Consider the following 16,818-nt stretch of genomic DNA (forward strand, 5'->3'; position numbering starts at 1 on the left):
CTCGCCGTCTTGTTCTTCCCGACGTCGACCGCCGCGTTGCCGGCCGGCGACACCGCTTCCCAGAGGTTCTGGGCGTCGAGGATGGCTTCGGCCTTGATTGCCCACACCGTGTAGTTGTCCGGTGTGAGCATCGGCATCGGCATCGAAACCATGCTACCCCCTGCGCCGTGCGGGACGATCGCCATGGCCACGAGCACAGAAACAAACGAGGCTCTGATACCAATTGTTGGGGTCTAACCCTAGCTAGCTCGAACTGGTTTTCAAGGACGGAGATAGATGAAAACAAACAGGGACTCGCATGTTTCTAGCAACGTACGCCACGACGCCGAACGCCCTCTTTCTCCTGTTATATAAAGTTGGACACACCAGATCGTATCTAGGCTAACAACCTACGTATAACAAACTGGACTCTCTACCAAACTCAGATCACAGTCAGGTTTGTAGCTAACAGAAACGCAGCGCTAACGGAGCCTCCTAGTGATCCGGTCTTCCATCGATCGTGAGCCCGGCTTGCTCGTCCGCCCGACCTGGACGCCAGGTTCCTCCTGTTGCACCTGCTGCACGCTATCTCGATCGCCATACGATTGCCACAAACCGGCTAGACTCGACCCAAACACACGCGCACACATACGCTGGTGACCACGGACAGGAACGCGCACACACACGCGACGCACATCCGCACACACACGGTTTATTCCTAACACTAGTACTGTTACATTCTGTACATTTAATAATTGAATCCAATATGATCAGGCCGGTTGCATGATGCACTTGGGATCAAGGCATCAAGCAATCAATAGTTATTTGCCATAGAGCACTTGAGCCTCACCTCCACGGGTATTTCCTGCGGCGGAGGCACGTTTCCCATCTTCACCATGGCCTTGGCGAAGTCCCTCGCGAACGCCTCACCGTCGGTGCTGTACATCTCCACGAGATTGTCTTGCAGACCCCCACCGCCGTAGAGTCTGGTCAGAGGAAAGGAGACCGCGCCGTGCGATAAGGTTCTTGTAGTAAGCGTTGTCGAACCTCATCGGCGTCTGCACGTCAAATGGCGCCTTACCAGAAAGACCCTGGCACGTCTGCTGCGTGGTCTGTGCGAAGTATGGGTCGATCTCCTCATCACTGTCGGTGCCGTAGACACGGTCCCTGTAGGTGTCACAGCTGGCCATCCCGACGGTGTGGGCACCGGAGAGCGCTGTCATGTCACGGGCGTCCAGGTTGAGCCTTGAAAACATGGTGACGAGCTCGCCGAGGTCGTCGTGCGGGCTGGGGAGGCCGTTCTTGGTGGATTCCGGGTGGGCGGCGAAGCGCGAGTCCTTGCGGCTGAGGGGCACGCTCCAGGTGGGTCCTCCGAGCAGGGCGACGGCGTCGCGGGATGCGTGGGCGATGACGTCGGCGCAGGAGACGGTGGCCGGGCAGTCGTGCTCGAGCGCGCGGAGTTGATGTCGTCAATGACGGCGTAGCCGGTGAGGGAGGCGCTCGGCTCCATATTCTTCTCGCTGCGGGAGAAGGGAGTTGCGTCCAGGAGAACAGAAGCATCACATCCCTGTCACGCCATATTTGTAAACCATAGCATTAGCAAATGATAGTGAAACCATAGCATTTGTAGGTAAGAATATATGTAGAAGTAGTACAGAGAATAGATGTTTTTTTTTTGAGGGGTGAAACCAATTTATTCATCACCAAAATCCACATGAAGTGGAATATATAAAGAAGGAATCGTCTGGAACTCAGCTGACTGAGACATAGTTATGTCTCAGTCACCTGATGTCACCTGACGTCACACTGCATGCCAAGGTCCAGTTCGTTTCCGTGTCCGGCCTGCTTGTCTTTTTTATTTTTTTTTATTTTTTTGGGCTGGCCTTGTCTTCCCTTTCACTTGTCCTTCCTGTCAATTTACTCGGGCTGCACAACGTCAAGGCAAATGTGCTGGCCACAAGCCGACGAGTTTCATGCACGATCAACAAACACATGAACATTTGCATGTGTGTGTCACTAACAAAAAATAGGAAACATTGAATAATTAAAGCTCCGAGATCACAAATTAAAATAGTTTTGCTTAATATTTTTGTTCACTAAGCCAAGGCCTTTATAGTTGATTTTTCATTCAAGGCTAAAAAAAATATCGTAAATAAATTTTAAAATGGAAACAAAGAGTAAACCAAAATAAAATGATATAAGATGAAAAGCTAAGACATTGGAGTGATATTTTTTTTGGAAACATTATGTATGACCGACGAAGATACAACTATAAGCGTTCAACAGTGCGAAACTGGGATCAAGTGTGTGTGTGTCTATATATATATATATATGTATATATATTGTGTGTGTGTACACACACACACACACACATATATATAGGAAAAAAAACAATGCAGTGTGCACCTTGGAGTGTTATTCAAGAACATTATGTATTTTCATGTGGGAAATGCTGGAGTTGGGTCGTGCGTTCCAAAAAAAACACAAAAAATTAGCCAAAATGAAAAAATTGCTTGTATGTACCCACCGTGAGGGGAAATGATAGAAAACCCATCTATGTGATGCTAAAAAAACATCCAACCGCCAACCCTGGTTGCGGTCACATTATATGGCTTGCAATTGCGCTTGTGTGTGTTGAGTTGCGATTGCACTCGGGATGGGGCGGTTGCAACTACAACAATAAACCATATCAAAAAATGGAACCGATTTCATCGGCACCGACAACCCCCTCCCCGACGTCCGGTTGCGCTTGGGTGTGTTGAGTTGCGAATGCGCTCGGGTTGGAGTGGTTGCAACTACAACAACAAAAAACCTAACATAATAAAAAAATAAAAAAGGAACCGATTTCATCGGCGCCGACAGCCCTCCGCCGACCCCGGTTGCGAGTCCAAGGTCGACTTGCAAGTAGCATCGAGTAAACACCGCCCCGAGTTGCGAGTCGATGGTCGAGTTGCAACTGGGGCATTCAGGCCCCTCGCAGTTGCGAGTCGATGGTGGACTTGCAATTGGGGCAATCATGGCAAAAAAGAAGAAAAAACAAACTAGTTGCGAGTCGATGGTCTAGTTGCAAGTGGCACCAAGTAAACACCCCCCCCCCGAGTTGCGGGTCTGGGGTCGAGTTGCAACTAGGGCATTCGGTCCGTCATAGTTGCGAGTCGATGGTGGACTTGCAACTGGGGCAATTATGATAACAAACAAACCAGTTGCGAGTCCAAGGTCGAGTTGCAAGTGGCACCGAGTAAACACCGCCCCGAGTTGCGAGTCGATGGTCGAGTTGCAACTGGGGCATTCGGGCCCTCACAGTTGCGAGTCGATGCTAGAGTTGCAATTAGGGCAACCATGGCAAACAAGAAGACAAAAAATTGACCAGTTGTGAGTCGATGGTCTAGTTGCAAGTGGCATCAAGTAAACACCCCCCGCCCGAAGTAGCGGATCGGGGGTCGAGTTCCAACGGGGGCATTTGATCCCTCACAGTTGTGAGTCGATGGTAGACTTGCAACTGGGGCAATTATGGCAAAAAAGAAAGACAACAAAACAGACCACTTGCGAGTTCATGGTCGAGTTGCAAAGTGGCACCGAGTAAACACCCCCCAGTTGCAAGTCGATGGTCGAGTCGCAACTAGGGCATGCGGGGCCCACGGTTCCTTGTATTTCATCGGTGAAACCAAAAAGTTGCTTATATTTACAAGGAAAGTAATTGTGAACAAACAAAAACAACAAACAACAACAGTAACAACAACAACACACAACAAAAACAGACCAGTTGCAAGTCCAAGGTCGAGTTGCGAAGTGGCATTGATTAAACACCCCCCCTGAGTTGCGAGTCGATGGTCGAGTTGCAGCTGGGGCATTTGGGGCCTTGCAGCTGCGAGTTGATGGTGGACTTACAATTGGGGCAATTATGGCAAAAAAGAAAGACAAAAAAAGACTAGTTGTGAGTCCAAGGTCGAGTTGCAAGTGGCATCGAGTACACCCCCCCTGAGTTGCGAGTCGATGGTCGAGTTGCAAGTGTTGTGTGGGCCTTACAGTTGCGAATCGATGATGGACTTGCAACTGAGGCAATATGGCAGTAAAAGAAAAGACAAAAAATCATACCAGTTGCGAGTCCAAGGTCGATTTGTAAGTGGCACCGAGTAGACACCCCAATTGCAAGTCGATGGTCGAGTTGCAACTAGGGCATGCGGGGCCCACTGGTCCTTGTATTTCGTCGGTGAAACCAAAAAATTGCTTGTATTTACAAGGAAAGTAATTGTGAACAACAAAGAACAAACAACAACAACAACAACAACTCGATGGTCGAGTTGCGAAGTGGAGCATTTGGGGCCTTGCGGCTATGAGTTGATGGTGGACTTGCAATTGGGGCAATTATGGCAAAAAAGAAAGACAAAAAACAGACCAGTTGCAAGTCCAAGGTCGAGTTGCCAAGTGGCATCGAGTAAACACCCCCCACCCCCCGAGTTGCGAGTCAATGGTCGAGTTGCAAGTGCCGTGTGGGCCCTACAGTTGCGAATCGATGATGGACTTGCAACTGGGGCAATTATGGCAATAAAAGAAAAGACAAAAAATCATACCAGTTGCGAGTCCAAGGTCGAGTTGTAAGTGGCACCGAGTAGACACCCCAATTGCAAGTCGATGGGCGAGTTGCAACTAGGGCATGCGGGGCCCACTGGTCCTTGTATTTTGTTGGTGAAACCAAAAAATTGCTTGTATTTACAAGGAAAGTAATTGTGAACACACAACGGTCAAGTTGGAAGTGGCACCGAGTAGACACCCCAATTGCAAGTCGATGGGCGAGTTGCAACTAGGGCATGCGGGGCCCACTGGCCCTCCCCCGACCCACCAGTTGCGGTCGCCTTATATATGTCTTCCGGTTGGGCTTGGTAGATGCGATTGTGCTCGGGATGGGCGCTTGCAACTACAACAAAAAAAAACTAACAAAAAAATGGAACTAATTTCATTGGCGCCGACAAACCCTCCACCCCGACGTCTGGTTGCACTTGGGTGTGCTAAGTTGTGATTGCGCTCTGCTTAGGGCGGTTGCAACTAAAAGAAAAAAAACTAAAATAAAATGGAACCGATTTCATCGGCGACGACAAAAGCCCTCCGCCCCGACCCCGGTTGCATTCGCGTTATATGTCCTATGGTTGCTGAGTTACAGTTGCGCTCGTGTAGGGCGGTTGCAACTACAACAAAAAAAATCTACCAAAAAATGGAACCGATTTCATCGACGCCCACAAACCTCCGCCCCGATGCCCGGTTGCGGTCACATTATATGGCTTATAGTTGCGCTTGGGTGTGTTGAGTTGCAATTGCGCTCGGGGTGGGATGGTTGCAGCTGCAAAAAAATACGTAACAAAAAAAAGGAATCCGATTTCATCGGCGCCGACAACTCCTTCCGTCTGGGCCTCCAGTTGCGGTCACATTATATGTCCTGCAGTTGCGCTTGGATGTGTTGTGTTGCGATTACGCTTGGACTGGGTCGGTTGCAAGAACAACAAAAATCCCTAAACAAAAAACAAAAAAGATTTCATCGACGCCAACAAAAAGATTGGAGGACTAACAGAACGGCCGGATTCTTACTTCGAGAAATGCCGCCACCACCGATCTCCCGCAGCAGGCTCTTCCCGAGTCTCAGCCGCCACCAAGAAGACACAAAGAGAAATGAAAAGAGGGGTGATAAGACACGGGCTTCCTATATCCAACACAAGTGGGCTTTGTCAGCAAAAAAAGAAAAACAAGCACGTGACAAAAAAAACAGGCCACGAGCGGGACAATAGATGGGCTGTGCCTCCCGTCGTTACGAAGCTCTCTACAGGAGGAAAACACGAATCGTGGCGCAGCTCAATCAGACGGCCAGAAAAGTGAATGAGACCAATTTAATTCTCAGCTGAATGAGTTTTAGCAAATCCGTATAAAGAATAGAGGTGATATACGTTGATGAAGCAGTCGTGGAAGAAGAGGCGGAGGACGGCGGGCGCCATCCTCGGCTGGGCGGCGACGCTGCTCGCCATCACTGACCGCACAACGCGATGCACGTTGGGGCACGTCTTCTCGTAGTAACCCGGGGAGAGCTCGTCGCCATTGGCGGTGGCAGCGAGAGCAACCAAGAGGAGCAGCGCAAGTGCAAGCCAAGAAGGGACGCTGGAGGACGCCATGCCTATGGTCTGGTGTGTGGTGATGAGAAGAATCAAGCAGGGTCCGGTGTGTGGTGATGAGAAGAATCAAGCAGCCAAGGAGAGAATGCGATGCTTAGCTTGCTAGGTTGCAGTGCACGAGTGTGGGGAACATGAATGGATGCATGTGCTTATATAGAGTTCGATTAGTGCTGCCTTCTCCCCGTGCATGTACAATGCTAAGTTATCTGCCCGTGTGTCTAGGATTTTCGGTGCATGTACAAGCTGCATGCAGGCTTTTACGCCCGTGTGTCATGTGCGAACGCTCTGTAATTCAGCACCACTCACAAGCCGCAGCCTCGTGCTTCCATTCAGGGTGATTGACGAGGTCATGACTGACAGAAGAGAAAACAAAAGCGCAGGGAATTGACAGGCTAACTAATACACGTACAAAACTAATGATGCAGCCTCGTGCTTGAATTGCACGCGTCGACATGGTTGCTTGCTTGGATGGTGCAATTCTCTGGAATCATTAATTGGCTGGAATCAAATGGTGTTAGAGAACGGGCAATGACAAACTGTTGAATCGCAAACATGCATGTTGTCCACTTCGACTGTTTGCCTAATTCAAAAGACTAATTCAAAAGATGAGCGGTCGACTTTTGCATGGTCTGAGAAAACACCCTCTAAGCACATGCTTTAGAGCAAAATCAGTCCACTCGTGTGCCCAGAATCCCAATTTTTGCCGCTTAGGACCGGAATTGACGCCGGCGGACCCAGGTCGAAACCGACGCGTTGCGGGGGTGCCCGGGGAAACATTTTTGATGCGAAAGTCTGATGGATCCGCCGAGTCAGCGACTCGGCGACGCCAAGAATCTACGTCGTCCTCATCGCCTCGGTTTCCCGCGGGAATCAATGCGAAGGCTGTCGCCGGTCAGCCTTCCATTGATTCATGGGCGGCGCAGTGAAGACGCGCCACCATCATGCATCCCGCCCCATCCCGCCACGCGTCCACACTGCTGTAGCGCGCTCGCCGCCCACTTGCCGCTATAAAAGCCACACTCCCTCACCGATGGCAGCACACTTCACCACTAGGGAAAACCCTAGTGCTATCGCTTATTTTATAGCTAGTTGTAGCGCTTGTACAAGCCTTATCACTAAGGCCCTACAGTTAACTGGTAGCAGTATCGTTTCCCCCCAAAAAGCGCTACTGCTAATAGTAAGTAGCAGTAACGTTTTTTTCGAAAAGCGCTGCCGCTAACTTTTCCTGTATTTTTAAAAATACAGCTTATTTTCGTTGTGGTTTTATATACAATACTTTCATCATATGATTTTATGACCATGATTAGTTATTATATATAACAATGGGTGAAATGAATGTGGAGTAAATTCAAGTGGAGGCAACATGTGGTGCATGTCGAAAGTACTACTAATCCAAACTTGATCTAGTTTGGATTAGTAGTACTTTCGATGTGCACCACATGTTGCCTCCACTTGAATCTAATCCATATTCATTTCACCTACTGATATATATAATAAATCATCATGCTCATATAACAACTTAGCATCATGCATCATCGATCATAATAATAAATAACCCATCATTGGTATCATAATAACAATTCATATTCATCATCATCGATCATACAACTTCTACTCGATACCATAATAACAAGTCATGCTCATCATCATCATAGTCATCTAACCAATTCTATTTAGTTGTTCTTAGCACATGATCACGAGTATTAGCTTGGACCTAAATACCCTCTCTAAGGTAAAATAGCATAAAACAAGATAGGCCCCGACTCTCCATTATGGAGAATGGAGATTATCTCGTCTCCAATTCTTGCCCTTCGCACAATGTTGCTTCCAAGTAGCTCCCTATGATTGACCATACATTTTTTCCAATCTATGATTGTCATGTCTTCATCGATTTTAGAAATCTGGTATGGACAGGAGTGATTCCTAGGATGACCTGGCCATAAGTTCAAAACATCAAGGCGACCTATCCGAAACATCAGATGAGGTACACAATCCTTTGGGATTTTCTGTTGGAAAACATAGTAATGACTTCGTAGTTAGCAATGTAGTTGAGTTTTAGAAGAATTTATGAAAAAGATGCACGGATGTCGTAATAGTAAAAAAATCTTACCATGACATCTCCATGGATCTTACCGTAGTTCAACACGTGCACTAGTGGTACGTATTGACCATAATGTGGAGGAGTTTGATAATAGATATTGTAATTTTCAAGATCAGTAATAAGTCAGATCAGATGATTTTTCTCCTGATAAGTTAATTCTGATCCATGTCATAATTAACCCATTTCTTCAGTTTTTCAAAATAAGTATTGGTGATTTTCTATGTTGCTATAAACCCATTTCCACTACAATTGTTACTGATCTAGTTTTAAATATTATAGGATGAATGGAAGTGTTCTTACTTGGAGTGGGTTGATCAAGAGTGGCTGATAACCCACAAGTATAGGGGATCGCAACAGTTTTCGAGGGTAGAGTATTCAACCCAAATTTATTGATTCGACACAAGGGGAGCCAAAGAATACTCTCAAGTATTAGCAGCTGAGTTGTCAATTCAACCACACCTGGAAACTTAATATATGCAGCAAAGTGTTTAGTAGCAAAGTAATATGATAGTAGTGGTAACGGTAGCAAAAGGTAACGGTAGTAAAAGCAATGTTTTTGGTATTTCGTAGTGATGATATCAATAGCAACGGAAAAGTAAATAAGTGAAGAACAATATATGGAAAGCTCGTAGGCAATGGATCGGTGATGGAGAATTATGCCGGATGCGGTTCATCATGTAACAGTCATAACCTAGGGTGACACAGAACTAGCTCCAGTTCGTCAATGTAATGTAGGCATGTATTCCGAATATAGTCATACGTGCTTATGGAAAAGAACTTGCATAACATCTTTTGTCCTACCCTCCCGTGGCAGCGGGGTCCTTACGGAAACTAAGGGATATTAAGGCCTCCTTTTAATAGAGAACCGGAACAAAGCATTAACACATAGTGAATACATGAACTCCTCAAACTACGGTCATCACCGGTAAGTATCCCGATTATTTTCACTTCGGGGTTAACGGATCATAACACATAAATAGGTGACTATAGACTTGCAAGATAGAATCAAGAACACTCATATATTGATGAAAACATAATAGGTTTAGACCTAAAATCATGGCACTCGGGCTCTAGTGACAAGCATTAAGCATAGCAAAGTCATAGCAACATCAATCTCAGAACATAGTGGACACTAGGGATCAAACCCTAACAAAACTAACTCAATTACATGATAGATCCCATCCAACCCATCACCATCCAGCAAGCCTACGATGAAATTACTCACGCACGACGGTGAGCATCATGAAATTGGTGATCGAGGATGGTTGATGATGACAATGGCGACGGATTCCCCTCTCCGGAGCCCCGAACGGACTCCAGATCAGCCCCCCCGAGAGGTTTTAGGGCTTGGCGGCGGCTCTGTATCGTAAAACGCGATGATTTCTTCTTTCTCGATTTTTTCTCCCTGAAACACAATATATGGAGTTGGAGTCGGAGAGATAACAGGGGGCCCATGAGGTAGGGGCGCGCCCCCCACCCCCGTGGAGAGACGGTGGGCCCCCTGGCCTTCATCTTTGGCAAGTATTTTTCTTATTTTCTGAAAAGTGGCTCCGTGAAGTTTCGGGTCATTCCGAGAACGTTTGCTCCTGCACATAAATAACATCATGGTAATTCTGCTAAAAACAGCGTCAGTCTGGGTTACTTCCATTCAAATAATGCAAGTTAGAATCCAAAACAAGGGCAAAAGTGGTTGGAAAAGTAGATACGTTGGAGACGTATCAGTGGCCATAGTCTTTGAAGATGTGCCTAGCAAAGCTCTGAAGCATGTATGAGGAAGAGAACAGAGGTAGGCTTAGAGAAAGTGTTGTCAACGCTGAAGAATATTTGAAAATGCGGGATAAAAATAGGAAGGCGGAGAATGAGCTCAGATTTTTTAAATCAGACTTTGCTAAGATGGTGTTGGCAAAGGAGGAGACACTTTCCCGATTTGACACTGCAAAACATGTTCTTACTGAACTGAAAGCAGAGGTGGATAAGACGTTCCTGGATGATCTCGATTAGGGAAATGCATATATTGTTCTAATATTGTTCTTATGAAGTTGAACTAGCTATATGTTGTAATGTGTTGTTTTCAGGTAGCTATCGTACTATGATGTTAAAATATATTTTATGTGCATGATATGAAATTGGCAAACAGCTGTTCGATATGAAATGTGAATTTGCGTAATACTAGAATTATTAATTGTAAACTAATAAACCTGCTAAATGGGTCATGGAACTTTGCAAACGGTTCTAGCAGTAAAAGCACTTGTGATTGATAGCCCAATGCCACACAGTTTTCTTCATCAAATTGTGTGTGATGTAGTTGATAAAAGCAAATGGTTAACCAAGGCAGTGTGTGTGTGTGTGATAGTTACACCTTTCACACACGAGCCTATACATAAAACTATGTGGGATGTACATATGAACGAAAACGTTTTCTCTGGATTGACTGTGTGGGATATACATAAGAACGGAAACGTATTCCTTGGATTGAATGTGTGTGATATACATATGAACGATAATGTTTTTCTAGGATTCACCAGGTGGGATGTACATATGAATGGAAACGATTGGGTTTAGATGCCTCGCCCGATTGCACACGAGCTCATTTTGCCCCGGCCTATGTGCCAGGAAGGCCTATCCTCGACGGTTTCTGGGTCGTGTGGGAAGGACCCCCCTATCGCCCACACTCACTTGGCAACGGTTCCAAATGCCATTGCGGAAAGGGGTTAAAAACCGTTTGTATAGCACCGACGTGTACCGGTTCTAGGGAAACCCTAGGGTAGCTTGCCCCCCAAGCCACGTGGAGGTAGCCCTTGGGGGGCACCCCACCTCCTCTGGTGATTGGGGGAAGGGTGAGGGGGGCGCACAACCCCTTAGTCGGCTGTGTGCTCCCTCCCCTTGGCCCATGAGCCCCCCAACTATTGCCGGGGTCCCCGAAACCCTTTTCGGTTCTCTTGGCCATAACTCGGTACCCTCAGAACACTTCCGGACTCCAATACCCTTCGTCCTATATATCAATCTTCACCTCCAGACCATTCCGTACTTCCTCGTCACGTCTGGAATCTCATCCGGGACTCCGAGCAACCTTCGGTTACCACCATAACAACTCAACTATACTTATAACGTCACCAAACGTTAAGTGTGTAGACCCTGCGGGTTCGAGAACTATGCAGACTTGAACGAGACACCTCTATGGCCAATAAACAATAGCGGGATCTGGATGTCCATATTGGTTCCTACATATTATATGAAGATATTTATCGGTCGAACCTCGATGTCAAGGATTTAGATAATCCCGTATGCAGTTCCCTTTGTCTATTGGTATGTTACTTGCCCGAGATTAGATCGTCGGTATCACCATACCTAGTTCAATCTCGTTACAGGCAAGTCTCTTTACTCGTTCCATAATACAAGATCCCGTGGCTAACCCATTAGTCACATTGCTTGCAAGCTCATTGTGATGATGTATTACCGAGTGGGCCCTGAGATACCTCTTCGTCACACAGAGTGACAAATACCTGTCTTGATCCATGCCAACTCAGCAGATACCCTCGGAGATACCTGTAGAGCACCTTTATCGTCACACGGTTACGATGTGACATTTGGTACGCACAAGGTACTCCTCCGGTGTCAGTGAGTTGCATAATCTCATGGTCATAGGAACATATACTTGACATGTAGAAAATGATAGAAATAAACTTGACACGATCATATGATACGTTCATAGTTTGGGTCTTGTCCATCACATCATTCCCCTAATGATGTGTTCTCGTTATCAAATGACAACTCATGTCTATGGCTAGGAAACCATAGCCATCTTTGATCAACGTGCTAGTCTGGTAGAGGCTCACTAGGGACATGTTGTTGTCTATGTATCCATACATGCATTTCACTTTCCGGTCACTACAATTATAGCATGGATAATAAACAGTTATCATGAACAAGGAAATATAATAATAACCACTTTATTATTTCCTCCAGGGCATACTTCCGACAGTCTCCTACTTGCACCAGAGTCAATAATCTAGTATTACATGGTAATGAATCTAATACCCATAGAGTTCTGGTGTTGATCATGTTTTGTATGTGGAAGAGGTTTAGTCAATGGATCTGCAACATTCAGATTCGTATGTAGTTTGCAAATGTTTATGTCCTCCTCCTTGACTGCATCATGGATGGAATTGAAGCGTCGCTTTATGTGTCTCGCCCTCTTGTGAAACCTTGGTTCCTTGGCTAGAGCAATGGCACCAGTGTTGTCATAGAACATAGTCATTGGTTTCAGTACATTGGGCACAACTCCAAGATCTGTCATGAACTGCTTCATCCAGACACCTTCCTTCGCTGCCTCCAAGGCATCTATGTACTCCACTTCGCATGTAGAATCAGCTACCACGCTTTGCTTGGAAGTGCACCAGCTTACCGCTCCCCCATTCAGAATGTATACGTATCCGGTTTGAGACTTAGAGTCATCCAGATTAGTGTCAAAGCTTGCATCGACGTAACCCTTTACGACGAGCTCTTGATCACCTTCACAAACGAGAAACATTTCCTTAGTCCTTTTCAGGTACTTAAGGATATTCTTCACCGCTGTCCAGTGATACGTCTCCGTCGTATCTATAATTTTTGATTGTTCCATGCTAATATTCTACAACTTTCATATACTTTTGGCAACTTTTTATACTATTTTTGGGACTAACATATTGATCCAGTGCCCAGTGCCAGTTCCTGTTTGTTGCATGTTTTTTGTTTCGCAGAATATCCATATCAAACGGAGTCCAAACTGGATAAAAACTAACGGAGATTTATTTTGGAATATATATGATTTTTGGGAATAAAAATCCACGCGAAACGGTGCCCGAGGTGGCCACAAGGCAGGGGGCGTGCCTGCCCCCTGGGCGCGCCCCTAACCCTCGTGGGCCACCCGTCAGGCGGCTGGTGCCCTTCTTTCGCCGCAAGAAAGCTAATTTCCGGATAGAGATCGTGTTTAAATTTCAGCCCAATCGGAGTTACGGATCTCCGGGAATATAAGAAACGATGAAAGGGAAGAATCTGAGAACACAGAAACAGAGAGAGACAGAGAGATAGATCCAATCTCGGAGGGGCTCTCGCCCCTCCCACGCCATGGAGACCATGGACCAGAGGGGAAACCCTTCTCCCATCTAGGGATAAGGTCAACGAAGAAGAAGAAGGAGGGGGGCTCTCTCCCCCTCGCTTCCGGTGGCGCCGGAACTCCACCGGGGGCCATCATCATCACCGCGATCTACACAAACACCTCCGCCATCTTCACCAACATCTCCATCACCTTCCCCCCTCTATATACAGCGGTCCACTCTCCCGCAACCCGCTGTACCCTCTACTTGAACATGGTGCTTTATGCTTCCTATTATTATCCAATGATGTGTTGCCATCCTATGATGTCTGAGTAGATTTTCGTTGTCCTATCGGTGGTTGATGAATTGCTATGATTGATTTAATTTGCTTGTGGTTATGTTGCTGTCCTTTGGTGCCCATCATATGATGGCACGCGTGGATCACACCCTAGGGTTAGTTGTATGTTGATAGGACTATGTATTGGAGGGCAAGAGTGACAGAAGCTTCAACCTAGCATAGAAATTGATGCATACGGGATTGAAGGGGGACCAATATATCTTAATGCTATGGTTGGGTTTTACCTTAATGAAAATTAGTAGTTGCGGATGCTTGCTAATAGTTACAATCATAAGTGCATAGAATTCCAAGTTAGGGATGACATGCTAGCAGTGGCCTCTCCCACATAATACTTGTTATCGGTCTAGTAAAGTAGTCAATTGCTTAGGGGCAATTTCGCAACTCCTACCACCACTTTTCCACACTCGTTGTATTTACTTTATTGTTTCTTTATCTAAACAGCCCCTACTTTTTATTTAAGTACTCTTTATTATCTTTCAAACCTATCCAACAACACCTACAAAGTACTTCTAGTTTCATACTTGTTCTAGGTAAAGCGAATGTCAAGCGTGCGTAGAGTTGTACCGATGGTCGATAGAACTTGAGGGAATATTTGTTATACCTTTAGCTCCTCGTTGGGTTTGACACTCTTACTTATCAAAAAATGTTGCGGTCCCCTATACTTGTGGGTTATCAAGACCTTTTTCTAGCGCCGTTGCCGGGGAGCAATAGCATGGGGTGAATATTCTCGTGTGTGCTTGTTTGCTTTATCACTAAGTAATTTTTATTTGTTGTTATTAGTTGTTTTCTATCTTTAGTTATTGGTAGGAAACTCAAAATACCAAAAAAATTAGTTGTACCTACTAAACCAATGGTTGAAGAACCACTCAAAATATATCACACTGCTGAAGCTTATTACTTGGATCATCTTCGATCCCTATGTGCTCGTGCTGAAACCCAAACTAGCTTAGTTGAGGGCAAATCTTTAGATTAGCATGCTTGTTATGTGCGAAACCGAATATCTGAAAAAGGGAAAACTTTACTGGATCAAATTCATCGTTTGCAATGCTATGCTTGGAATTTATGTGAAATATATGATTATACTTGTTGTTCTGAAGACCCTAAGAAAAACCTTCCCTACCAATGTTTGTTTAGTGATAATGGAATCGTATCCTCTTATGCTAAGGGTGTTTATAGTTACTATGATGTTCAACAAATTGAAGAATTTGTTGCTTTTAAGGGTGCTTACGAAATTGCTTCTTTGATTGAAAAGTATGATGCTACTCTTTACAAATCTGAAAATTTTGCCATACTTAAATATTGCTGTGATAATTATGCTTCTAATGCCTATGTTGAACCATATATTGAGTACTACTCCGCTGTCCAAGAAGAGACTAATATTTTGCAGGAGTCTATGGAAGAAGAAATTGATGAAGCTGTGAGCTCATTGGATGAAAAAGATGATGAGAAGAGCGGAGAACAAAAGGAGGAAGAGCGGATTAGCTACCCATGCCCACCTTCTAATGAGAGTAACTCTTCAACTCACACATTGTTTAATTTCCCTTCGTGCTTACTGAAGGATGATTGCTATGATGATTGTTATGATCCCGTTGATTCTCTTGAAATATCCCTTTTTGATGATGTTTGCTATGCTTGTGGCCAAGATGCCAATATGAGTTATGCTTTTGGAGATGAACTTGCTATAGTTCCTTATGTTAATCATGAAATTGTTGCTATTGCACCCACACATGATAGTCCTATTATCTTTTTGAATTCTCCCGACTACACTATATCGGAGAAGTTTGCCCTTATTAAGGATTACATCGATGGGTTGCGTTTTACTATTACACATGATGATTTTGATAGATATCATATGCATGTGCTTGCTGCTCCTACTTGCAATTATTATGAGAGAGGAACTATATCTCCACCTCTCTATGTTTCCAACATGATAAAATTGCAAGAAATTGTTTATACTATGCATTGGCCTTTACTTTGTGTGCATGAATTGTTCTTTTATGACATGCCGATGCATAGGAAGAGAGTTAGACTTTGTTGTTACATGATATATGTTACTTTGTGCTCACTACTCAATTACAAATCATTGTTAATTAAAATTGGCTTTGATATACCTTGGGATCCGGGTGGATCCATTACTTGAGCACTATATGCCTAGCTTAATGGCTTAAAAGAAAGCGCTGCCAGGGAGACTGTTGGGGAACGTTGCAGAAAACAAAAATTTTCCTACGGTTTCACCAAGATCCATCTAGGAGTTCATCTAGCAACGAGTTATTAGATGCATCTACGTACCTTGTAGATCGCGAGCGGAAGCGTTCAAAGAACGGGGATGAGGGAGTCGTACTCGACGTGATTCGAATCACCGAAGATCCTAGCACCGAACGGACGGCACCTCCGCGTTCAACACACGTACGGTCAGCGTAACGTCTCCTTCTTCTTGATCCAGCAAGGAGGAAGGAGAGGTTGAGGGAGATGGCTCCAGCAGCAGCACGACGGCGTGGTGGTGATGGAGCTGCAGTACTCCGGCAGGGCTTCGCCAAGCACTATGGAGGAGGAGGATGTGTTGGAGAGGGAGAGGGAGGCACCAAAGGCAAGAGGTAAGAAGTCCTCCATCTCCCCACTATATATAGGAGGGCCAAGGGGGGGGAGGGCGCCGGCCCTAGGAGATCCAATCTCCTAGGGGGGTGCGGCCAAGGGGAGGAATCCCTCCTCCCCAAGGCACCTAGGAGGTGCCTTCCCCTCCTAGGACTCTTCCTTTTAGGGTTTCCCCACCCTAGGCGCATGGGACCTAGGGGAAGTGGCGCCCCAGCCCACTTTGGGCTCGATCCCTTCCCACTTCAGCCCATGGGGCCCTCCGGGATAGGTGGCCCCACCCGGTGGACCCCCGGGACCCTTCCGGTGGTCCCGGTACAACACCGGTGACCCCGAAACTGGTCCCGATGGCCGAAATAGCATTTCCTATATATAATTCTTTACCTCCGGACCATTCTGGAACTCCTCGTGACGTCCGGGATCTCATCCGGGACCCCGAACAACATTCGGGTTACTACATATACATATCCCTGCAACCCTAGCATCACCGAACCTTAAGTGTGTAGACCCTACGGGTTCGGGAGACATGTAGACACGACCGAGATCGCTCTCCGGTCAATA

General features: G+C 45.9%; 1 pseudogene; it reads right to left on the reverse strand.

Annotated features, from left to right (window-relative positions):
- Positions 1-793: 793 nt before the first annotated feature.
- On the reverse strand, positions 794-6,241 carry LOC125525512 (annotated as a pseudogene).
- Positions 6,242-16,818: the final 10,577 nt, after the last annotated feature.

Source organism: Triticum urartu, chromosome 7, assembly GCF_003073215.2.
Source record: "Triticum urartu cultivar G1812 chromosome 7, Tu2.1, whole genome shotgun sequence".
Classification (NCBI taxonomy): Eukaryota; Viridiplantae; Streptophyta; class Magnoliopsida; order Poales; family Poaceae; genus Triticum; species Triticum urartu.